This window comes from Camellia sinensis, chromosome 11 (genome assembly GCF_055761805.1).
Source record: "Camellia sinensis isolate YWXY chromosome 11, ASM5576180v1, whole genome shotgun sequence".
Lineage (NCBI taxonomy): Eukaryota > Viridiplantae > Streptophyta > Magnoliopsida > Ericales > Theaceae > Camellia > Camellia sinensis.
In genome coordinates, this window is record NC_138971.1 from 54,866,724 (window position 1) to 54,892,633 (window position 25,910).

Here is a 25,910-nt window from a genome sequence, read left to right on the forward strand (position 1 = left end):
GGTAGCCCTTTGACCTAATGCACCAGCCCATTCGGGGGACCCTAAACAGACGTTTCGTCCGGGAGGGGGAGGACTTTCCGTTCTGTGGCTTCCTAGAGCCGTGGCTCAACGCGGAGAAGAAGCGCGTACCGGGATTTGAGATTTTCTTTGATTTACAGTTACCTGAGGATGACATCGCCGAAGGGCAGGCAGATCTATCGGCTGAGGCTGAGCAAAGTAAGGAAGTGCAGTTTGAGGACGCTGAAAACGAAATGGGGGCAGCGCTGGCATGTCTGCTTTCAGATCCTCCGATCGAACAGAAGTGCTTGGGGGATAACTCCCCGGTATGTGTGATTGGGAATAAAGCGGCTGCGAGCCTACCATCAGCTATTTTGGATGCGTCCATCGCACCTTCTCTCATCTGGCAATATGAAGAAGGCTTTTTATCAAGCAGCACCGGGTCAGGTAGTGAGCCGGAATCTGATTCTACCGAATCTTGTGCGTCGGAATCATATTCCAGCTCAACTGAGTCTGAGTCCGGTATTCCCGGGGGTGATAACCCGGATGCCACAGTCCTGTCTAGGTCATCTTTTTCATTTTCTTTTGAGTCTGTTGTAACAGAGGAATCCGACGGCTCGGAAGTATTTAATGAGAACGACGTGGATGTGGTTTCGGAGTATTTTTCTATGCCTTTGATTTATTGCTTAAATCAGGATTTTCAAAATTTTGATGAAAACGACGAGGAAGAAATTCCTCCGGTTTTGCAACGGTTAATTGATCAAGAGCAGGAAAGATTTGTTATACCTTTAATGGATGAAATCACTACTGTGAATGTTGGTACTGAGAAGGACCCGCGGCTGGTCCAGATCGGGTCCACGTTGTCTTCTGAGGAACGCGAGCGCTTAGTCGCTTTGTTAAAAGATTTCAAAGATGTTTTCGAGTGGTCCTACGAAGACATGCCTGGAATCGATCCTGAGATTGTACAGCACCGGATCCCTCTTGATCCCGAGGCCCGACTTGTCAAATAGAGGCTCAGAAGGATCCGCCCTGATTGGGCCATTAAGATCAAGGAAGAGGTCACCAAGCAGATTGATGCAGGCTTCCTGTTGGTGTCTGAGTACCCGACTTGGCTGGCCAACATTGTTCCGGTGCCGAAGAAAGACGGAAGAATTCGGGTCTGTGTAGACTTCAGAGACTTGAACAGGGCCAGTCCGAAGGACGACTTTCCCCTGTCGCACATTGATGAATTAATAGATTTCACGGCAGGACACGCCTTGCTTTCGTTTATGGATGGCTTCTCATGCTATAATCAGATAGTAATGGCACCCGAAGACCGGGAGAATACTGCATTCACTACCCCGTGGGGTACATATTGTTATAGAGTGATGCCATTTGGGCTGAAAAACGCTGGAGCTACCTATCAACGGGCAGCAACTACAATATTGCATGATATGATCCATAAAGAGGTCGAGGTGTATGTGGACGACATGATTGTCAAGTCCAAAGAAAGAGAGGGCCACTACACCGCCTTACAAAAATTCTTTCAGAGGATCAGAGAGTTTCGGCTGCGACTGAATCCCCAGAAGTGTACTTTTGGTGTTACAGCAGGGAAGATGCTAGGGTTTCTAATTACGCAAAGGGGCATCGAGGTCGACCCTTCCAAAATCAAGGCCATCTTAGAAATGCCACCACCGAGGACTGAAAAGGAGGTGCGAGGCTTTCTAGGTAAAGTGCAATTCATAAGACGGTTTATCTCTAAATTAACCTTGACATGTGAACCACTTTTTGGTCTCCTGAAGAAAGAAAAGAAATTCCAATGGGACGGCCGATGTCAAGTAGATTTTGAGCATATCAAAGAGTATCTACAGAACCCGCCTGTGTTGTCACCGCCAGAACCGGGGAGACCGTTGATATTGTATCTTTCGGTAACTGAGACCACCATGGGCTGCATGCTCGCACAGGAGTCAGAAGACAAAGTGGAAAGGGCCATCTACTATCTAAGCAAAAAGATGCTAGATTACGAGACCCGCTACACTCCGCTCGAGAAGGCTTGCTTGGCCTTGGTATGGGCTACCAGGAAGCTGCGGTACTACTTGTTAGCTCACTCTGTAATGTTGGTTTCACGTTTGGATCCCATCAAATATCTTTTCGAGAAACCAGCACTTACGGGTAGGCTAGCTCGTTGGTTGCTATTGCTTTCCGAATTTGACTTGAAGTATGTAACACGCAAGTCGGTGAAAGGGAGAGCGGTAGCGGAGTTCCTTGCCGACCACCCGGTTGAGGGGGATGAAGCGGTTGAGTACCTATTCCTAGATGAAGCCATTCTGCACATCGAAGATGAAACTTGGATGATGTACTTTGACGGAGCGTCAAACCAGTATGGGTATGAGATAGGGGTGTTGCTGATAGCGCCTGACGATTCCCGTATCCCTTTAGCATTCAAGCTCCAGTTCAGAGTCTCGAACAATGAGGCAGAATATGAGGCATGTATTGCTGGTCTGGAAGCAGCCCTAGAACTAGGGGTAAGACGATTGGACGTCATTGGGGACTCGAATCTTGTTGTGTCTCAAGCAAAAGGAGACTGGAAGGTCAAAGAGGAAAGGATGATAATCTACCACCAAACCTTGGATTTGTTAATTCCTCGGTTTGAGAAGCTAAATTTCACCCACCTCGTAAGAGAGAACAACAGGTTCGCAGATTCACTAGCAACTCTATCTTCCATGATAGACATCCCGTCGGGAGTCCGGATGCGTCCAGTCATCATTGATCAGAAGTTTGCGCCAGCATACGAGTCAATTTCCGCCATAGATGAGGCCCAAGACGACAACCCCTGGTATTACGATATTTGGAACTTCTTGGAAAAGGAGACGTATCCACTAGGGGCAAGTGCCAAGGATAAGAGGGCCATTAGAAGAATGGCTTTTCAGTTCATCATCTGCGGGGGTAAGCTGTACAAAAGGGGTCATCTGGGAATGCATAAGCTCTGTGTAGAGGCTGAAGAGTTGAAGCGCCTAATGGAGGCCATCCATGGAGGGGAGTGTGGTGCGCACATGAATGGAGTAATGTTGGCCAGAAAGATCCTCAGGCAGGGTTACTACTGGTCGACCATGGAGGAGGATTGTATCGGCTTTGTTCGGCGATGCCACAAATGCCAGATCCACGCAAACCGTATGAACATCCCACCATCCAAGCTTTACAACATGACGTCCCCGTGGCCATTTTCCGTGTGGGGGATTGATGTGATCGGAGCTGTTACCCCGAAGGGGTCGAACGGACATGAGTATATCTTGGTAGCGATAGATTATTTCACAAACTGGGTCGAGGCCCAATCATACGCGGTGTTGAAAGCGTCACACGTCTCCAAGTTCATCAGAAACAATATCATTTGTCGCTACGGGGTGCCAAATGAGATCATCTCGGATAATGGATCCCACTTTAAGAAAGAAGTGATCGACTTGTTGGAAAAGTATAACGTGGCTTTTCATAAGTCATCTACGTACCGGCCGCAAACCAATGGAGCAGTTGAGGCCGCCAACAAGAACATCAAGCATATACTGCGGAAAATGGTGGAGACCTATCGAGATTGGCCAGATAAGTTGCCGTTTGCTCTGTGGGGCTATAGGACTTCAATTAGAACTTCTACCGGAGCAACTCCGTATTCGTTAGTTTATGGAATGGAGGCTGTTCTACCTATTGAGATTGAAGTTCCGTCTTTACGAGTATTGGCTGAGTGTCAGATAGCTGAGGCAGATTAGCAGCAGAGCAGGTTCGAGGAACTTATGCTCTTTGACGAAAGAAGGCTGAAAGCACTGTATCACGTTCAAAGTTATCAACGTAGGATTGCTCGGGCTTTTAACAAGAAGGTTAAGTCCAGAAATCTAAAGGAAGGGGATTTGGTACTCAAAGACAACCGAGCACCTATCCACGACCCGAGGGGCAAGTTCAGACCCAATTGGACTGGTCCCTACATCATCAAAGCTATCTGGTCAGGTGGAGCTGTGGTTCTGATGGACTTAGATGGCTTGGAATTTTCCCAACCGATCAACATGGACAAGTTGAAGAAATACTACCCCTGAGAGGCTCGCTAGGCCGAAAACCCGAAGGGGCGACCTAGGCAAAAGTCAGAGCACAAAAAATTAGAAAATATAAAAAAAAATGAGCTCGCAAGGCTGAAAACCCGCAAAGGGCGGCCTTGGCAAAAGTTAGAGCGCAAAAGGAGAGTGAAAATACTCGAGTGAACCCCAGCCGGAACTATGTGAGGCTTGATTCCCATGTTTGGGATACGTAGGCAGCTTCATCCTGAAGTTCAGCTATAACACTTCCCCGATCAACTTTGTCCATTTGATCATCTCAGTCATCTTTGTTCATCAGCATTCGTTGGAATCTCCGGTGCGGTGCCACTCAGACTAGGGGCAACTTTTCGTTGCTATGCAGTGCTGCGGCGCTCTTCAGACTAGGGGCAACTTTCCAGTTGCAGGAATCTGGGATTGTGCATCTCGAGTGACAGATCTCAGGCGTGTCCAGTTCTGATCCACATCAAAAATATCTTTGAAAAGTTTTAATAAAAGCTGACTTTGTTCAAATAATCTTTTTACAACTTCGACCATTTTTGGACCAAGGTGGAAAATTTTCAGTGCCACAACTTTCAATTTCTTTGATTTCAAAACAGAGTTCTCCTGCTCTTACATACAATTGAAGATGCTTTTTATTACATTCATAAGAGAAAACTTGAAAGTACTAATAAAGCAATAAATCTAGGGCATAGTCAAGTCAGGTGTTCCTGCGCCCCCTCCCAGAGCTGGCCGAAGCCTCTGATGCCAAGATGGGCCCGATCTGTGCTTCTTCATTGAGCCAATCTATGCACTCGTCAGGCAAAGTGCAACTGAAAGTAGGAGCGGGGGCCAGGAGTTCTCTCATCCTCCACGCAGTGGCCTGCCAAGCAAGCTGCGCGCCCCGGGCTGGGAATGCAGCAGGATACTCTATCCCCTCTGGCGGGCAGGTTTGATCATGGCCAAATTGGCGTCGAATCCGAAATGGGAAATAGAATACATAGTGAGTGAGACCAACCAGTTGAATCCCAGTCTGCCGAGGCATATTGTAACTCATTGCCGGAAGGTTCAGCCAAGGGCACCACCAAGCAATACGGTCTGAGGACAAGTGGCACATCCAAGCGAACCACCATTCCTCATCCAAGGCATTGACTAGACGATGTCGGAAGAAGTAGCCGCGAGCTGAATATGCGGGGCAGGAGTCCACAACCTGCAGTTTATCCATCAGCCACACTTGGGGAGGGATTGAAAAATGAGAGATTAAAGAATAGAGAGATGTATGAGGAGAGAAGAGTGAGAATGGGGTTTTTGTGAGAAAAGACCGAGCTCGAGGGCCGAGTGATGTGAGCAATACATAAATGCGAGATTGGGTGGGAAACATTACCTGTAGTAGTAGTGGACTCCCGCCAATCTAGACGTCTCATGACGATAAAAGGCGTCTAAGCCCATTAGCGTCTCGGCCAGAGCCATGGCAATACAGCTCTTGCCCTCCTTCAAGCCTTGGGCAACCTCAATCAACCGGATACTAGCCCCTCCAGACCCTGAGACGAACAGGAAATGGGACAGCATGCACAAGCAGAGGGCATGTCGCCGGAAGCCTTACCAGTGATGGTTGTTGCGATCACCAGCATCAGAAAATCGATTAGCCAAACTCGGAATGTCTAACATCCCGTCACAAATTAGGGACCGAGCATCACGCATGCTGAGTCCACACATGCGCCCTAAGGATTGGACATGACCAAAATTAAGTTGGGGCAGGAGTTCCTCGTCGCGCTCGGACTCCATTAAGGCTCGGAAGTCTTCGAAAGTAGGACATATCTCTTGCCCGGCGAAGCTAAAGACATGTGTCACCGGATTCCAAAACCTTGCCGCGGCTTGAAGAAACGGGAGGTGCAATGGGGTGCGACCTAGAGTGAATAGTGCATTTATGCCGAAACCCCGGAAATTCACTTTTTCCGAGCCATCCAAGCTAGCAATCCAAGCTGTCAGATTTTGAGCAAGAAACTCTTCCATTGGAGCGAATCAGTGTGAAAATGAGAAAAACTACGAGGCTGGGATCTTTTGTAGGAGATAAGGTTGAGTGAGGGACAGGTGTCAACATTCTGGTGGTCCCCCTCATTTAGTGCCGGCCGGCCAAAAACTCTGCCGACCGGCCATTTTATTTTGCCGACAAAACAGACACGTGGCTGGTAGCCATGCCTTGCAGCCGGTGGTCCCTACACCATGCCGTTAGACTTCCTTCTGGTTTTCTGAGCTGTTTATGCTAAGAATTGGGGAACTTCACCACCTCCAACCCCTCCCTGGCGATCGACTCTTGCGGAGCCACGCCTGTCTGCTTGTCGAGTTTTGAACATTTGCTTATCGAGTTATATTTCGCTCTCTTTGAGCTCTTGATTTGTTTATCAAGTTGTATTCACACTTGGTTGGTTGCATCATGTCCTTGTTTTGCTTATCGAGTTGTAAGTCGGTTCACTACCTGATTATTACGATGGCAAATTTCCAAAATGAGTTCAATTTCGTTCACATTGTGGTGTGATACCTTGCGATGCGATGCATAAGAAGTTTACAAATGCAACATCTTTTGAACAAAAATGAATTGTTTCATTCCCATCACATGTTTTGCAAAATGTGTAACTTTGAAAAAGAATAAAACCTGCCCGAGGCAGTGCAATGTGCTTAAATTACTAGTAAAAAAGGAAAGTAAAGCGCAGAGTGACAAGGTAACAAAGTATCAGAATTGATACCAGTGAAACTCCCCTTTGCGGTTAACGCACCTTCCGCATCTTTGTTCGGGTCAACCGCGTCATTGGACGCCTTCACAATACGGGAAAGCACACCTTTGAAACGTGAACCTTCGAGTTGACCTCAGGCCACAATTTCTGCGAGCAACGCTCGATGCGTGCGAAGAATGTCCCGCCCCATATCCTTTTCATGCTTTGTGAATCCCACAAATTGTTTCAATTACGCTATGTAATGGTACATCCTTTCTTTACTTGCGTAGACCGCATGTTTTGATTGCGTAGACCGCATGTTTAATTTCAATACCTGCGTAGACCGCATGTTTTGATTGCGTAGACCGCATGTTTAATTTCTTTACTTGCGTAGACCGCATGTTTAATTTCAATACCTGCGTAGACCGCATGTTTTGATTGCGTAGACCGCATGTTTAATTTCAATACCTGCGTAGACCGCATGTTTTGATTGCGTAGACCGCATGTTTAATTTCAATACCTGCGTAGACCGCATGTCTTGATTGCGTAGACCGCACGTTTAATTTCATTACCTGCGTAGACCGCATGTTTTGATTGCGTAGACCGCATGTTTAATTTCATTACCTGCGTAGACTGCATGTTTTGATTGCGTAGACTGCATGTTTAATTTCAATACCTGCGTAGACCGCATGTCTTGATTGCGTAGACCGCACGTTTAATTTCATTACCTGCGTAGACCGCATGTTTTGATTGCGTAGACCGCATGTTTAATTTCATTACCTGCGTAGACCGCATGTTTTGATTGCGTAGACCGCATGTTTAATTTCATTACCTGTGTAGGCCGCATGCTTAAGATCAATTTCGTCGCCTGCGTAAACTGCTTGCTCCACTTACCTAGTTGTATTTCCATATGCATTGTCATGCTCCCCACTTGCTTTGCGCTGTCACGCATTTCGAGTACACTACTTTGCATGTTACTAACGATATTGTACCTGTTAAGTTTGTTTTCTTTTCAGGTACGATATTGTATGTACGGTTCATTTGAGGTTGGTACAACCAGAGGAGCCGCACAGGTATTGTACCCTCCGAGTGAGACGCATTGAGAATTGCATAATTCTCTTACATCCTTTCTGCATTGTAGTGTAGCTCGGTGTGTGTTAGCTTAAAACCGTTGCATGTATGCTTCGTTACAGCTTTCTTTGCATGATCATAAGTTATGCTCGGCTCTGTGCATTGTCTTGCATTTCGCCCCCGCCTTCGGGCGCGTATCTTGTTTGTCTTGCATGTTTGTCTGAGTCTTCGGCCTTGTCAAAAATGGGTCGTCTCTAGGCTTTGACATTCACTCCCGTCATTGTTATGACTTTCGAGTTCTGTCAAAGAGGGGCAACTGTAGACACCCCATTTTTGACCGTCCTCAAGACTTGGACGTCACCGTTTGAATACTTGGTGATTATTCTCGTTTGTGTTCGTTTGGAGTTCCCGGAGGTCTCGGCTCGCGTGCCCTACCTCAGGATCTCCGAACTCAACCGTTTAGTGTCTGGTTTTGCACCAAACACTTGCATCTTGCCTTTGAGAGGCAGGGTAGGGCTTGTGGACCCTCCTCACACCCCACCGGCAGTGGCTAGAGGCCACCGGTTGGTTTTTTGATGCTATCGGCACTTTTGTTTGCCGGTCGGCACATTTTATTGCCGGTCGGCATAGTTTGTTGCCGGTCGGCACTGTTTTTTGTCGAAGTGACATTTTTGGGCAGCCGACCACTGTTCATCCACTTTATGGAGATATTTTGTGCCAGCTGTGATAGCTGGCACCAACTCTTCCCCCCTCCATACACGTGTATGGAGGGATCTCCCTCTAAGCAAGCTTGTTGTATAAGCTTTGCAAGAGGGAGTCTTATAAGAGGAGGGCCTTCCTCTTTGATCTAGGTTAGACTCTTGCAACCAAAAACCAGACCTTAGAGATATAGATACATATTATCTCTATACCTCCCTCTCTCTCCTCCTTTGTGTGTGTTTTCATGGCCTAAAGGTGTGTTTTACCTTACTTTTGCACCATTACACACACCATTACACCTTACTCCTAGATTGAGGGACTTGGGGGGTTGTTTCTTGAGTTTTTGGACTGGTTTTGATCAAAAGAAGGAGGCTAGACCATTTGTTCTTCAAAGGTTCTTCAAGGGTGAGCATCTTGATTTATATTCCCCAAACTTGCAATAGTTTTTTACCTATCTTGCTTGCTGTTTTAGCCCTTGTGTATAACATAAAAAGGGCTTGTATTTTCCTGCTCTAGCACTTTCATTAAGGTCATTTTGTGGTTTGAGTGCAAACTCACCCTTCTAGGCCTTGTTTGGTCCATTTTGGTGCCTCTTTGATAAGGTTTTGTTCACTTCAGTGTTTTGGTCCTTTGACCATTGAAAATCAGTGTATTTTTAGTGTCAAAAAAGTTGGTTTGAAGTCTTGCATAGGGGAGGGACACCTCTCTCCCTTTATGATTTTGTTTCCTTGAGTTGGGGCTCAAGAGGGTGACATGCATGCTTGCTTGGTTTTTGCTTCATTTCAGAACTTTTTGGGGGTTTTTAGGTCATGTGGGATCTCTATTTTTGGTTGGATTTGTACCTCCTTGTATGCTTGTAATACTTGCTTTGTATTGCTCCTTTTTGCTTAGAAACGCATCTCATGATTAGGCCATGATTCTTGTGTGTGTTGGCTTAGTTCCATGAAGCTTTTAGTGTTGTTTTTCCATGCTTAAAGTCTGTTGGCTATCCGTTTGGTCATGCTTGACATGTTTGTTAGGGTTGCTTTACATTTTGGCTTAAAAGCTTTGAACATGTTGACCTCTAGCATGCATGGTTGTAATCATCCTCATGATTTGACATCATCTAGGATCACATTTTAGCCCAAGGATTATGTTTGTATGTGTGCATGCATGGCCTCTTTTATACCTTGAGGGTGTACCCTCTTATGCTTAGGAATGAGCCTTAGTGCATATGCCTTTTGGGAGTCATCTTTAGCTGCCATACTAGGAGGTTTTGGGGTCCCATTTTGCATAAAAAAAATCTGTTCTTACTTGTCTTAATCATGTCATAGCTTGGTCTTGTTGTTGGAAGTAAAGTTGTCCCCTTTTGTGCCTTAACCTTGGGATCATAAGTTTGCTTGTTAACATAAGTTGTTTGTCCATCATTTTGAGCACTTTTGGTGCTGTTTTGAGGTGAATAAAGGTCTGCACCTTTATCACTTCGAGGCCCCCTTTGCATGCTTATTTCATGTTGATTGCATGATTGTCCCATTAATGTGCTATTCTAATGCTAACTTTATGGAAAATTGGTTCATGTTTGTATCCAAATTGCATCTTGCATGTTGACATTACATACTTGCCATGTTTTGTTGCATAACATTTGGCATATCTTGCATGTTTAGCATCATGTTGTATTTTGAGCCTTGTGAGCATAACATGCATTGCATCATTTGGCTTGGGGTGTCAAGCCAAATATGAGGGTCAAGGGACATTCATACTCCAAGTGATGCAATGTACCTTGATTCTCGGTCACCGGGGCCTTTGACTTCGACATGAAAAGGCTTCGGATCTCATTTTGTTTGTTGCATGCATCCTTACATTGAGTGGCGAATTTGATCCCTTGGGTCATCATGCTCCATTGATGGCTTAAAGATCGAGGATTGTGCTTCTTTGAGTTCAAAACATGATAAGAAGCACAACCATGCCCACATGTACCTGAGAATCCCATGCCATGCACTGTCTGTTCTCTGTTTGCTGTCAAATTGTCTTCTACAGGAAGTTTCTGCCGACCGGCAGAATTTAATGCCGACCGGCAGTATATGGAGTGCCGAGGAATCCAACAAATGCCGATGGGAATTGTGAAGTGCCGGTGGAAATTCTGTCCGGCCGGTGGTGCTCTGCAGGGTGCAAGGAACTTGCTCCAGTACTTTGGCAATTTTTAGAAAGACAAGGCAGTACAAACAGAGGCGACAGGAGTACAGTACGGGTTTTCTGGGCGAGACGGATGCGAGCATGCATCATTCGCGCATCCCGAGGCAGAGGCTGCGGCTACCCTCTTCTTTCCTTTGCCATCTTTTCTTTTAAATTAAATTAGAAATCTTGTAATAATTTTATTTGTTTATTATTTTGGGACTGTAATATTTATTTGGGCCCTCCGAGTGAGGGCAAATCTGTAATAAGTGTGTGTGGGTGGTGTGTATGTCTTCCAATCCTAATTTCTTTCTTCCCTTTTATTTACCCGCTTATGATGGTAGATTAGGGCATTTTTTGAAATTAGCATACCTTATGCTATGCATGCGTGCGTCCATGCATTTGTATTGCATACATTAGGCTCGGTACATCACGCTAACCGCATCTGTATTTCAAATTCTAAACCGAATATGTGATAATTGTGCATTTTCACATACCATGTTTAGGGCTAGCCGAGCCTGCCTAGATCGCATTTTGCATGTGATGCATTAGCCACTTTTCACATAAACTAGGACATGCATGTTTGCTAACTAGTTTATTGTTTTGGCACGGAGTACGATGTAAGTATTTTTGCTTTAGCATCCAGCATGCGTGTGAGTGTTGCCATGACAGTATGCTTGCCATGCGGCTAAGTGCTTACATGAGATAAACTGCTTGAATGCCTGTGGGTGGAGGTCAAATTGCTTAAATTGGGATAATGCGTTAAAACTGCGATTTTTTTTTAAGCCCACTAGATAGTGGCAAAACCATCTTTTCCAAAAGCCCACTTGAAGGTGGCAAAACCTGCATTTTAGCCTACTTACGAGTAGCAAACTATTTTCAAAACGAACATAAAATGTTTTATTTCCAATTTGGGTGATTCGGTCTATACTTGTTTGCCGCGCGCATAACATAGTAATGCTAGGCTAATAATTGGAATAAGAACACATAACGTTTTCAAAACTGGATATCACGGTTAGTAGAGGCCGGTCTTCGGACCGGGCGAGAGGGGGTGCTCATAGCTGACCTTCCCCGATCGTACCCAAGCTCCCGAGCCGAGACAACTCCGGTGATGACGGACATGTGGCCTTCGGCACCGAGTCAGAGTTTCCTAAATTCTCCCATAAAAAATATTTAGGTGGCGACTCTGTATCTGGCAAAGCAGTCCATGTTTGGCACTACTTTTTCAAAAATCTGTTTCTCAAAACGATTTGCCAGATTTGGACTCTTTGGTTCAGATTAAGAACCGTGACACAAAATCGAGTTCGAACTGTAGCACAGTGGCCCACGCCGGGCTTGTTACAGTTATATATCCTCCGGCGCCCTCCGACGTCCGTTTTTCTAACTTCCGAGCTAATGTTGAACACCCTTGAGTCACTGTTGCCAACTTTCAACCACATATCTGTGATGTACACACCTAGGAGGATCTTAAAAATTCATGGCCGGCCAGTAATTCCACTTTCACTTTTTGACCCCCCTCTTTAAATGGATTGTTGAACACCCTTGAGTCACTGTTGCCAACTTTCAACCACATATCTGTGATGTACACACATGGGAGGACCCTAAAAAGTAGTGGCCGGCCATTAATTCTTCTGGACCATTTTGCCCCTGGCCGGCCGGCTAGGGGAGGTGGCCGGCCGGCCACCTGGAGCTCCAAAAAGGGGCCGGCCATGTTCCTTGCAACACACACTTTACAGCTGTATAGCTGTTTCCCCTAGAAAATATCCCAATCCGGGGGATATTTTGTAGGAGAAAACTTGCCTAATTTTCCCCCACCTTTGCCCCTCCTTTACTCCTCCTTTTTTTGTCCATATAACCAGCAGGCAACATAGGGTTTAGAGGTTAGAAAATTTGGTCTTCAAGCCTTGATACACAAAACCTTCTCCATCTCTCTCATTTCCTTGAAAACCTCCAAGTCCTACACTACCATTTCTTCTACACCACCACCCCCCACCCTTCCATCTTCCATTCCAGAAGTTTGAGGGTATTCTCCAAGGCCTAAGGAGCCACAAACTCAAGTCAAGAGGCAACCAAAGTCAAGTCTTCAAGGGTGAGTAGCATTTCTCCTTTTTTAAGCTTATTTTGGTATCATTTCTTAGCCTCTCTTTCTTGTATATTTGAGCTCCGACCAAAATGGAAAAGGTCATTTTTTTGAGCTCATTTCCATGTCTCATTAAGGGCTCAACCCTGTTTGAGCCCCCCATCTTGCACTTGCTTCTATATCCTCCTTGAATGTCATTTTCTTGCATGATTTTTTTAGCTTGTGTGTGATTTGTTTTGGAGCATTATATAAACTATAAGTAGGCTTATTTTGAGCCCCTCTTCAACATTTAAGAAGGGCTCATCACTGTTTGGGACCTCCATGTACCACTTGTCTTTATATCCACCTTTGGTCCCCTATTTTTTCATGACATGGAAGCCCCTTGTGCTCCTGTTTTTGGTCATTTTACAAAGCTAGAAAAGGTCTTATTTTGGCCCATTCTTCATGTTTCATTAAGGGCCTTTCATGGTTTGAGGCATATTTTATACACTTCATGTTATATCTCTCTTTTAATCCCCATTTTTGCATGATTTGTTGGCCTATCTTGCTTCCATTTTTGGACGATTTACAGAACTTAAAGTGGCCTTATTTTGACCTTCTTGACATTTTTTATTAAGGGTCTTTTCTTGTTTGGTGAATGCTTTGTACACCTCATGTTATAGCCACTTTTGAGCCTCATTTTGCATTGCATTTCTAGCATGTTTTTATACTGTTTTTGGGGCTGCCATAAACTGTAAAGTGTCATATTTTTGGTCCCTCATCAATGTTGTAGAAGGATACTTTTTTGTTTGAGCTTTGCATCTACCACTTCCTTCTTTGGCCATCTTTTGGCCCCTTTTCTTGCATAAGAGTGCAGCCATACCTGTGTTGGTTTTTGGGGTTTTTATAGTTCTGTAAATGTGCATATTTTGGGTCCCTCTTCAACTTTGTTGAAGGACCCTAACCCGTTTGGGACCAGCAGCTATGAGTTGCTTCTTAATCTCACATTTAGGGCCATTTCTTGCATGCTAGTTTTGCCCTGCTCCGGTTTGCTGTTTGGCCATGTTTTGTACTGGTAAAATGCTTATTTTGGGGCTGCCTTGCTTCTGTCTTTACATTCCACGTACCAATTGTACACGCATTGCATAGCTATAGGCCGTTTCGGGTGCCAAAATTCATGTTTCGGGACTATTCCATGCATCGGGTGTACTTTCGCTTCATTTCGGGGCTGTTTTCCCCCACATTTCAGTGCTGAAATCCCATTAGCATGTTTGCATATCATTTTCCATGCCATTGCATTGCGCACGCCATTGCCTCGATTTGCGTGCCCGTGTGCACGCATTTCGAGGCACTCCATTTTCATCTACCGGCCTCTTATGTGAGTGTGGCTGAGGCTCTCTCATGTTAGTATAAGTCCATGTTGCATTTTATATGCCATTTCCATGCCATTGCATTGCGTATGCCATTGCCTCGGTTTGCGTGCCCGTGTGCACGCATTTCGAGACACTTCATTTTCATCTACTGGCTTCTTATGTGAGTGTGGCTGAGGCTCTCTCATGTTAGTATAAGTCCATGTTGCATTTTATATGCCATTTCCATGCCATTACATTGCGTATGCCATTGCCTCGGTTTGCGTGCCCGTGTGCACGCATTTCGAGGCACTCCATTTTCATCTACCGGCCTCTTATGTGAGTGTGGCTGAGGCTCTCTCATGTTAGTACAAGTCCATGTTGCATTTTATATGCCATTTCCATGCCATTGCATTGCGTACGCCACTGCCTCGGTTTGCGTGCCCGTGTACACGTATTTCGAGGCACTTCATTTTCATCTACCGGCCTCTTATGTGAGTGTGGCTGAGGCTCTCTCATGTTAGTATAAGTCCATTTTGCATTCTGTATGCCATTTTAGCCGTATTGCATCGCGTATGCCATTGCCTCGGTTTGCGTGCCCGTGTGCACGCATTTTGAGGCATCTCATTTTCACAGCATAGTGCATACTAGGTTGTATCTTTGATCGCATTCATGCATTTCCTCAGTTTGCGTGCCCGTGTGCACGCATTTCGAGGCATCTCATTTTCATAAGCATTGCGTATGTTAGGATTGTACCTTAGTTGCATTTCATGCATGTCATGCATATTGCATCGTGCTTGGGATAGGAGTTAGCCCAGGCACGGGAAACGAGGTACATTTCGTACTCCGAGTGACGGAATGTATCTCAATTCCCCAGTCACCGACACTCCGGATCACCCATGATGGAGTTAGATTTTATTGTGTTTTCATGTGCATTCATCCTATATTGAATTGTGCATTTCGACTCCTTGGCCATCATGCCTCGGTATGCGTGATTGGTGACACGAGGATCGAGGCATGCATATATCTGTGTAAATACATTGCTATGCCCCTTTCCTGCTCTCTGCTGCAGCAAAATGAAGAATCAACCACTTTTCGGAGCTCGGCACGCTTTCCAAGAATAACTGCTAAACAGAGGCTAATTGGGGCATCCGGTGGATTTCCGCGCAAGACAAATCCGGACATGCATCATTCATCAGAAGCAAGGCAGTCCCTGGCTTGCATGCCAGTTTTACAGTTTTTCTTAGTTAATTTGTCAATTAATTAGGAATTTGCACATTATTCGGACTGTAATATTTGGACTGTAATATTCTTTCATTTGGGACTGTATTATTTATTTGGACCCTCTGTACGAGGGCATAACTGTAATAAGTGTGCGTGTGTGTGTTGTATGTCTTCCAACCCCACGTCTTTCTCCCTTTTGTTTGTCCGCTTATGATGGTTAGATTAGGGCATATTCCAATTAGCATACAGTATGATAGCATGTTTGCATTCATTCATCTGTTTTACATGCACCGGGCTCGGCGCACCATACTAACTGCATTGTACTTTCAATTCCAAATTGAATACATGATAGTTGTAGCATTTCATATGACATGTTTAGAATAGCCGAGCCTGCTATAGTTGCATTTTTGCATGTGTTGCATTAGGCATTTCTGTATACTTAGGATTCATGTACGTTTTCTAATGAGTTTCTGTTTTGGCTTGGAGTACTCGGTGAGCTTTATGCTTTAGCATCCTTGCATGCGTGTGAGTGCTGCCATGAATAGCATGCTTGCCATGAGGCTATTTGCTTATGTGATATAACTGCCTGAATGCCTGTGGGTGAAGGTTGGGTTATTTAGATTGGAACAAATCATTGACTGTGAGTTTTAAGCCCACTAGATAGTGGCAAAACCATCTTTTCTAAGCCCACCCGAGGGTGGCAAAATCTGCATTTTAAGCCTACCTGCGGGTAGCAAACCATTCTCAAAACAAACAAACATAAAATGTTTTGTTCCAATTCAGGCGACCCGGTCTATACTTATTTGTTGTGCGCATCACATAGTAACCTAGGCTAATAATCGGAATAAGAACTCGCAATGTTTTCAAAAATAGATATCATGGTTAGTAGAGGCCGATCTTTGATCGGGCGAGCGGGGGTGCTCACGAAGTGACCTTCCCCAATCCTACCCAAGTTCCTGAGCTGAGGCAACTTTGGTGATGACGGACACGTGGCCTTTGGCACCGAGTCAGGGTTTCCTAAATTTCCCATTTAAAAAACATTTAGGTGGCGACTCTGTATCTGGCAAAGCAGTCCATGTTTGGCACTTCTTTCAAAAACTGTTTTCTCAAAACGATTTGCCGGATTTGGACTCTTTGGTTCAGATTTAGAACCGTGACACGAAATCGAGTCTGAGCTATAGCGAGGTCCCCCGTGGGCTTGTCTACACGGTGCATGCAATATTGATGAATGATGCACGCATGCATAGCATAAGGTATGCTAAATTAAACGTGCCCTAATACTAACCATCAAAGCAGGTAAGTAAAAGGGAGAAAGAAGTGGGGATTGGAAGACATGCACACACGCACCCACACTTATTACAAATTTGCCCTCGCTCAGAGGGACCGAAATAATAATACAATTAATTAACCTACAAGCTAATTAATTATTACAGACTAATTAAATTAGCTAAGAAAATTAACTAATCTAATTTAAGCAATAAACAGCAGCCTCAGGAAGAGGGTCCAAATGCAATGCGCGCTTGGTTTCGCTCGGAAAGCCACTGTCATGCACAAGATGCCTCTGCTTTGACTGTCATCCTCCTCCGAAGACTGCACAAGTCCTAGGATATGCTCTCTGAATGCTGTGGAACACCACCGGCTAAGGGGATTGGTCACCGGCCATAGAGGATGGTCACCAGCCACTGTTTACACTATCGGCCACTGATGGATGGTCGATTGGCACTCCATGTAGCCGACCGGCCAAAGCTTCCTGCAAAATCTGTTTTTGACAGCAGCAGAGGGCAAAACATAGCATGTCAATGCATTTCAAGCAATGTATACACCAATCACACCCCTTATCATATTTATGACTCAAACGGGTATGGTCCTCGGTTCTCGGACCATCAATCGCGCATTTCAATGCATGATAGCGCAAGAAACCAAATGTGCACTTTTGATTTCAAATGTCATGCAATGCACATGAACAAACAAATGGAGCTCAACCTCTATCACAAGCAATTCAAGAGGCAAAGCATGCATGCCGATGCAATGCAATCCTAAGCATGTGAGCCTAAGTGTGCAATATGGGCATGCAAGCAAATGATGATGCTAGGCACACAACCTAAGGAATCAATCATGCAAGGCATGGAATGACAAGCATTTAACATGTAATATGGGCATGCAAGTAGGCAAGGCATGTGACAACATGTTGGGCAACTTAACCAAGAGAATGCATGCCAAATGCAAGTGATTTCAAGTATGCAACACATGCAACCAATTCATGCAACCATGGAGTAATGTAACAACATTTAAATGGCATGCAAAAGGTGGACTTAAACTGAATTAGGCAGCTCTCAACTAGGCCCAAAACAGTGGCCATGATGCCAAGGAATGAAGGCTAATTGACACACAAACATGCATGAAAACATGGACCAACACTCAAGCATTAAAAGGCAACTCTCAAGCACACTTGAAAGGATGAAAACATGGATACATGGCATGCATATAAGCTCTGAAATCGCATGAAGTAGAGGTGTCAAACCAACCAATTGAAGCAAACAAAGCCAAAATTCAAGGCTCACCAAAGAGGAATTGAACTACCCTTAACAAAACCAAACATGGCATGAATTGAATGACCAAAAACAGAGTTTTAGCATGTTGAAACAAAGCCAAAAACACAATGACATGGCATCCTAGAGGCCTACATATGATGGCATACGCAATGGCACATTCATGGAGCATGAAACATGAACCCTTTAAGGCTTTAAAGGAACAACAAATGCAAGCATACAAGCATGCTAAATGGACTGAAATGGCATGTTAAGTGGTTCCAAACCACTGAAATGATGCAAGTAATGCATGCCAGGGGTCCATACATTTAAGGCTTACAAGCCAAAATGCAAAGGGGCTATGCAATGCATGCCATGGTCGACCAAAACAACCAAGGGCAGACCTTAAGCATGGCAAAACAAGTACAAAAGCTTCACAAAGCTAGGCCTAAAACATGCTTCAACAAGGGTCAAAGCCTAAATGCATGTTAAGGCTAAACATGGCATTACAAGACATGTATGCTAAGAAAGCATGGTGTACCTAAACCAACTCAAAACAAAGGCAATACATGGCAAAATACTACCAAATAACACTTAAGACATGGCCAACATGTACTTAAATTATATGCTCAAACATGAGGCAAAAATGGCCCTTTTCAAGGACAACAAGGAGAGGGGGTGGCCCTCTCCTTCTTGGGACCTCAAGGCACCATCCTCATCACTGAAATCCCTCAAGATTTCAGTGGTGAGGAGGCCCAAACACAATGGTCCCGGAGCTCAACCAAAATGGCACAAAATGGAGCCTTTCAAGGCTTAAGAGGGGTCAAACAACCTCAAACCACAAAACACTCTTAACAAACTATTTAGAGAACTCAAAAATAGAACTTTTATATGTTATACACAAAGCTCAAAAATAGTTTCAAGATAGGTGAAAAAGCTATACAAAAATGGGGTAAAAAGGGGACAAGTTGCTTATCCTTGGAGACCCTCTTCAAAAATGGTGGACCAGCTGGTTCTTTTGGTTCAAATCAGCCCAAAACCTCCAAGAACAAGCCCCTAGCACCTCAGTAGCCAAGGTAAGGTGTAATGGTGGGTGTTTGTGAGCAATAATAAGACTAAACACACACTAAACACAAGAGAGAGAGAGAGAGATATAGAGATGGGGGATATATGTAAACCCTAACTCGAAGGCTCAAGCAATGGAAAAATCTTGTCTAACCTAATGGAGGAAGAAGAAGCCTCTTCTTATAAGGCTCTCTCTTGTAAATCTTCCAAGACAAGCTTGTTAAGAGAGAGATCCCTCCATACACGTGTATGGAGGGGAGCAAAGGTGGGTGCCAGCTATCACAGCTGGCACAAAAATATCTACAAAAGCAGATGAAAAGTGGTCGGCCAGCCAAAAATGCAATTTGACCAAAAAAGATGGCCAGTCGACCATCTAGAGTGCCGGTCGGCCAAATATATGGCCGATGGCAACAAAACACAACCGATGGCCTCAAGCCATGGCCGGTGGAGTGTGGGAATGCCTCACAAGGCATTCCTTGCCCTTTCAAGGCAAAGCACAAATGTTTGGTGCAAAACCAAACACAAAATAGCCGAGTCGAGAGATCCTGAGGCAAGGCGCGTAGCCGAGACCTCCGGGATCTCAAGACAAACACAAACAAGGATGATCACCGAGTGTTCAAGTGATGACGTCCAAGTCTTGTGGACGGTCAAAAATGGGATGTCTACACCTGTGGATGAAGGCTAAGTGCTTAAATTGGGATAATTTGATTAACGTATTTATGAGCCAACTTTTTCAAATAGCACATATTCAAAACAACTTTAAAAAACAAACATAAAATCGAAGTGTTCCAAATTTTACAAATTAGTCTATACTTGTGTGCATTACATAGTAAAAATAGCTTAATAATCAGAACAAGAGCATGTAATGTAAATAAGAATCACATCATGATTAGTAAAGGCCAATCTTTGATTGAGTGAGTGGGGTGCTCAATTCATGACCTTCTCCTCTCATACCTAAGTTCCTGAGCTGAGGCACTCTTGGTGATGACGGATAAGTGGCCTTTGGCACGAGTCCCGGGTTTCCTAAATTTCTCAAAAATATTTAGGTGGTGACACTATAATCTGGCAAAGCAGTCTATTTTTGACATTTTAATTCAAAATTGATTTTCCAAAAGATTTACCGGATTTGAACTCATTTGTGTTTATCTATTTCACATTGCACCTGTGAAATCAGATTCAGAACCATGAGAGTTCGAACTATAGGGCTATCATATCCGAAAGGAGCACGAAAAGCAAGCTATAGAAGGGTGTTTGCCCTTATTCCTGGTGATGTACAGAATACTGAGGTTGTGCTGTCAGGTACATTCTCCATCAATGGTCACTCCGCTCACATATTAGTTGATTTGGGTTCTATCCACTCATTTGTGTCAAAAACATTTGCTAGTCATTTGAATAGACCTATGGAACCATTGCATTATGTGTTTTGTGTGTCTTCACCATCAAGGGGCTCCATGTTATGTACGTCTATTTATCTTGCATGTGAAATCTTGGTTGGGGATGCTCAGTTTTATGCCAATTTGTTGCCTCTTGACATGGCATATTTTGACATAATTTTGGTGATGGATTGGCTAAGTAAATATCATGTGACTATTGATTGTATGTCCAAGCAAGTTATCTTTCGACCTCCAGGACAATCTGAATTTACTTTTGTGGGGCATAGGGTGATCTCTCCACCTTACTTGATTTCAGCAATGAAAGCGTGTAAATTGATACAAAAGGGTTGTCGAGGGTATTTGTTTGGATGGACAAATAGTGAATGTGTGTGTTGATACAATTCCAATTGTCCGTGAATTTCTGGATGTTTTTCCGGAAGAGTTACTAGGAGAGCTAGTAGATCGTGAAATCGAATTTACAATTGATGTCGTGCCGGGAACTCAACTTATTTCGAAAACTCCTTATAGAATGTCACCAACTGAAATGAAAGAATTGAAAGTACAGTTACAAGACTTGCTTGATAAAGGGTTTATCTGCCCGAGTACCTCCCATTGGGGCACACCGGTTCTTTTTGTAAAAAAGAAAGATGGGACCCTTCGGTTATGTGTGGACTACTGAGAGCCCAACAAAGTAACTATAAAGAATAAGTATCCCTTGCCTAGAATCAATGATTTATTTGATCAACTCCAAGGTGCGCAAGTCTTTTCAAAAATATACTTGAGATCCGGGTATCATCAATTGAAGGTCAAAGCTGAAGATATTGAGAAGACTGCTTTTCGAACCCGATACGGGCATTATGAATTTTTGGTTATGCCATTTGGAGTTACCAATGCACCGGCAGCCTTCATGGATTTAATGAATTGTGTTTTTAAACCATACTTGGATAAATTCGTGGTTGTGTTCATTGATGACATCCTCATTTATTTGAAAAGCTCGAAAGCACATGAGAACCATCTACGATTAATTCTTCAAACACTTCGAGATAAGAAACTATATGTGAAATTGAAGAAGTGTGAGTTTTGGTTACATGAAGTGGTGTTTTTAGGACATGTAATTAATAAAGACGGTGTTTCTGTTGACCCACACAAGATTGAAGCTATTATGAATTGGCCAACTCCTACCTATGTGACAGAGGTGCATAGCTTCTTGGGTTTAGCCGTATACTACCGAAGATTTGTTAAAGACTTTTCTAAAATTGTTGTGCCGCTTACCCAATTGACCCAAAAGGGTGTTTCGTTTGAGTGGTCAAAACAAAGGGAATCTGCCTTTCAGGAGTTGAAGACAAGGTTAACTACAACACCAGTTCTTGCCTTACCATCTGGTACCAAGGGATTTGTGATTTACAGTGACGCTTCTTACAAAGGATTGGGCTGTGTACTCATGCAGAATGGAAGGGTCATCGCATATGCCTCTCACCAACTCAAGCCTCATGAAAAGAATTATCCCACACATGACTTAGAGCTAGCTGCAATGGTCTTTGCTTTGAAAATATAGTGCCATTATTTGTATGGTACCACTTGTGAGGTCTACACCGATTATAAAAGCCTTAAATACTTCTTTACGCAAAAAGAGTTAAATATGAGACAAAGATGATGGCTAGAGCTTATCAAGGATTATGACCTGCAAATCCATTACCACCCCAGTAAAGCTAATACGGTTGCAGATGCTTTTAGCCGAAAAGGTATGAAGAATTTGGCAAGTTTGCTCACAGGGTGGAAAGAGTTGCTACTTGATTTGGAAAGAGTGGACATGGAAATTATGCTACATGTTCAAGATGCAGTATTAGTAGCAATGTCAGCTCAACCGGCACTTATTAAAGAAATTAAGCAACGACAAGTAGAAAATGAGTTTATGAAGAAAATTTGTAATGAGATGGAAACAAAGTCAAGGCTCGAGTTCATTATTAAAAATTCAGTGTTGAAATTTGAAGACAGATTGTGTGTTCCAAATGTTCCAGAAATTAAGAAGAGAATTATGGATGAAGCATATACATCAAAGTTTTCACTACATCCTGGTAATACTAAAATGTACCAAGATCTTAAGCAAAATTTTTGGTGGCCAAGTATGAAGAAGGAAATTGCAGAGTTTGTTTCGAAATGTTTGCAATGTCAACAAGTAAAAGTAGAGCACCAAAGACCGGCGGGTCTACTTCAACCTCTCCCAATCCCAGAGTGGAAGTGGGAACACCTAACAATGGATTTTACTGTTGGTTTACCTCGAACCCCCGAGGTATGAATTCCATATGGGTTATTGTAGATAGACTAACTAAATCAGCTCATTTCCTACTTGTGAAAACTCAATACAATGTGGATAAGGTTGCTACTGTGTATGTGAATGAAATTGTGCGGTTACATGGTGTTCCAGTTTCAATTGTATCCGACAGAGATCCGAAATTCGTATCAAGATTTTGGCAGAGTTTACAAGATGCTATGGGAACAAAGTTGAAATTCAGTACGGCCTTTCACCCCAAAACTGATGGCCAATCAGAGAGAACAATACAAACATTGGAAGATATGCTTCGAATGTGTGTCTTGGACTTCCAAGGGAGTTGGGAAACTTATCTACCATTGAAGGAATTCGCATACAACAATAGTTACCACTCAAGCATATGAATGACACCCTATGAAGCTTTGTACTGGAGGAAATGTCGCTCCCCTGTGTGTTAGACTGAAGTCGGCGATAGGTCATTATTTAGGCATGAAATTGTACAATTGACGACGAAGAAAATCAAAATCATTCGGGAAAGATTGAAAACTGCCCAAATCAGGCAAAAGAGTTATACGGATCATTGACGAAGGGATTTGAAAATTGAGGTGGGTAATTATGTTTTTGTGAAAACCACCCTGATGAAAGGACACACAAGATTCGGCAAGAAGGGTAAATTGGCACCCCAGTATGTAGGTCCATTTCAAATTCTGGAAAGAGTAGGTCCAGTAGCTTATCGTATTGCTCTTCCACCGAGTATGGAGCAAATACATAATGTGTTTCATGTATCAATGTTACGGGGTTACCTACAAGATCCGTTCCACATTAGACTACCGTTAGATTGTTTTGGATGACAACTTGATCTGTGAAGAGAAACTGATTCAAATTTTGGATTGACAAGTGAGGCAACTCTGGAACAAGGTAATTCCAATGGTGAAAGTTGAATGGCAAGAATATTATGGGAAGGAAGCTACTTGGGAAAGAGAAAAAGAAATGAAACAACGGTATCCGGAATTATTTTCAACTTGAGGTAAAGCAAGTTTGAGGGACCAAACTTCTTAAAGGGGGGAAGAGTGTAATAACCCGACCCTCTTATATGGTTTAAGTCTTTAATTATATGTGTGATTACATGCTTGGTGTGAAAATCCATGTGCAATTGTGTTTAATTATGTGAATTATATGATTATGAAATTGTATCTGTCGGCTATGATAAAATCTATTGAAATTGTGACCTTTGGACTAGAAATTGAAAACCTTAGAGGCACAGTAAACCAAAATCAACTTTACGGTTATGATTAGCAAGATTTTTAGGACATTACATGAAGTTTTGTGAAAATTTGATTTGTAATGAATTAATTGGATTATTTAGGCTCAATTCTTAATTAAACTTAATTAAGACTCATGACTCAAGTCTTGATAGATATAAGGGCCACTTATATAAGCCTTAGAAGGCTTAGCCTCACCAAAAGCACTAAAAATATCTCCTAAAGAGTTTCTAGAGAAGAAAAGAAGAGAAAAGAGAGAAAGGCAGAGGAGATCAACCAAAGGCTTGAAGAGTGAAGAAATTGGAAGGGAATTTATAGAATAAAGTTCAAGGTGAGTGTAAATCAACTAAAATACCATAAATCTCTCTTCAATTACTTAGCATCAAGCCTTAAAATGAAGTTTTTACACTTATATAAGTTAGGGTTTTGAAATAAAGATTTTGCTTGAGTGAATATCCATGGAATTCATAGGGTTTCATTGTATTTGTTTGATTTGAGAGTTGATTCTTGTATTTTGAGTTGTCTTGAGTTAGTTTGAGAGGAATCACCTTCTAATCCTTAGTCTTTGTATGCTTTGAGCTCATATATGTGTATATGTTTTGATAAACTATGAAAAGATGAATAAATGAAAGAAATGTGGCAATTTGGGTTATATATGCCCAATTAAAATGAGTTATGATTTAATTGAGCTTGAGATTTATGTTTATTATGATCACATATTATATTTTTGAAATGAAATTGCTTGAAATGGAGCTTTGAAATGCCTTTGGAAAGCTTGAAATTGTTGAATTTTTGGACTGCTCAAACAAAGCCCAGGATTGTGCGAGGCTCATGGCCGCACATGCGGGATGCACGACTACACATGTGGGGCTCACAGCCGCACATGCGGAAAACAGGGGAGGCAAGTCTAGGCAATTTGAAATAAAAGCACGTGCGGGCTGCACGTACGGTACACCTCTCCGCACGTGTGATGGGGGACTTCCGTACATGCAGCCAATGGGGAAAAATTATGTCAGCTTCTTTTCCTCTTTTTGACCCTCTGAATCTGTTAATGTGTGCATTTGATCCTTCTGCAATGCTTACAATTGAATAGGAATTAATCGAATCGGACAAATAATTAAAGAGAAAAGACTAAGGAAAAGTGAATTACTTACAAGTTGTGTGCCATGTATAGGTCACGTACAGGAAGGGACCGTTACACGACTACATCATTGTGAGTAATAGTAGTGTAACGATATGTGTTATTTATGTATTGTGATTATGAGTTATATATTTTTACTTGTGAATGGCATATGTTATATAAGTTATGTTTTGATTAGATAATAGGAATGATTGAACAAAGGCATATGAAATGGACCCGAGGTCATTTTGCTTCTGTTATGCATGATGGGCCCGAGGCCGTTATGATATGAATTGTTTATGACTCATGTCCCTAAGGCCGAGGGAGATGGAGACATGCCGATGTTTCATCTACCTTGTAATGATATGGATTGTTTATGACTCATGGCCTATGGCCAAGGGAGGTGGAGACATGCCGATGTTCCATTTACCCTATAATGTTCCGAACAGCTGTTGATATGTTGGGCCCAAGGTTGTTCTGTATTATATTGGGCCGAAGGCCGTTCCGTCTTATGTGGGCCCAAGGCCGTTCTAGAATGTGCTTAAGAATAAGACAAGCCTATAGCTTATGAGTATATGTTCTCCAGGACCTGTTCTTATTCACATGAACCTCTTTACATTATTATTATTCATTGAACCTTGATTACTCCGTATTTATGTATATTTATGTAGGTGACCAGCTCGGAGGCCAGCCCTAGGTCAGCTCCAGGAGCCTTTTGTCAGACCTATTTTGTCGAGCCTCCCGAAGTGGAGCCTTTGCCTTTTGGTGGGGTTCCTTCTTATGTCACATGTTATTAAGTCATTGGTGACTTTGTTTGGATAGTCTGTTAATATGTACAACTTTTGGCTTTTCAACTCTTGGTATATATTTACATAAATTGGACTTGGCCTTGTATGTATGTGAATTGTGCATGTGATATTTACATATGTGATGCAATTTGTTTTGAATCCTGGCATTTAAACACTGCTTAATGGACGATCTGTTATTTATTTGCTTCCACT

The 25,910-nt window shown here is 43.1% G+C and overlaps 1 pseudogene; it reads left to right on the forward strand.

The window, feature by feature from the left end:
• Window positions 1-21,165: 21,165 nt before the first annotated feature.
• On the forward strand, window positions 21,166-21,813 carry LOC145802346 (putative mitochondrial protein AtMg00860 pseudogene; annotated as a pseudogene).
• Window positions 21,814-25,910: the final 4,097 nt, after the last annotated feature.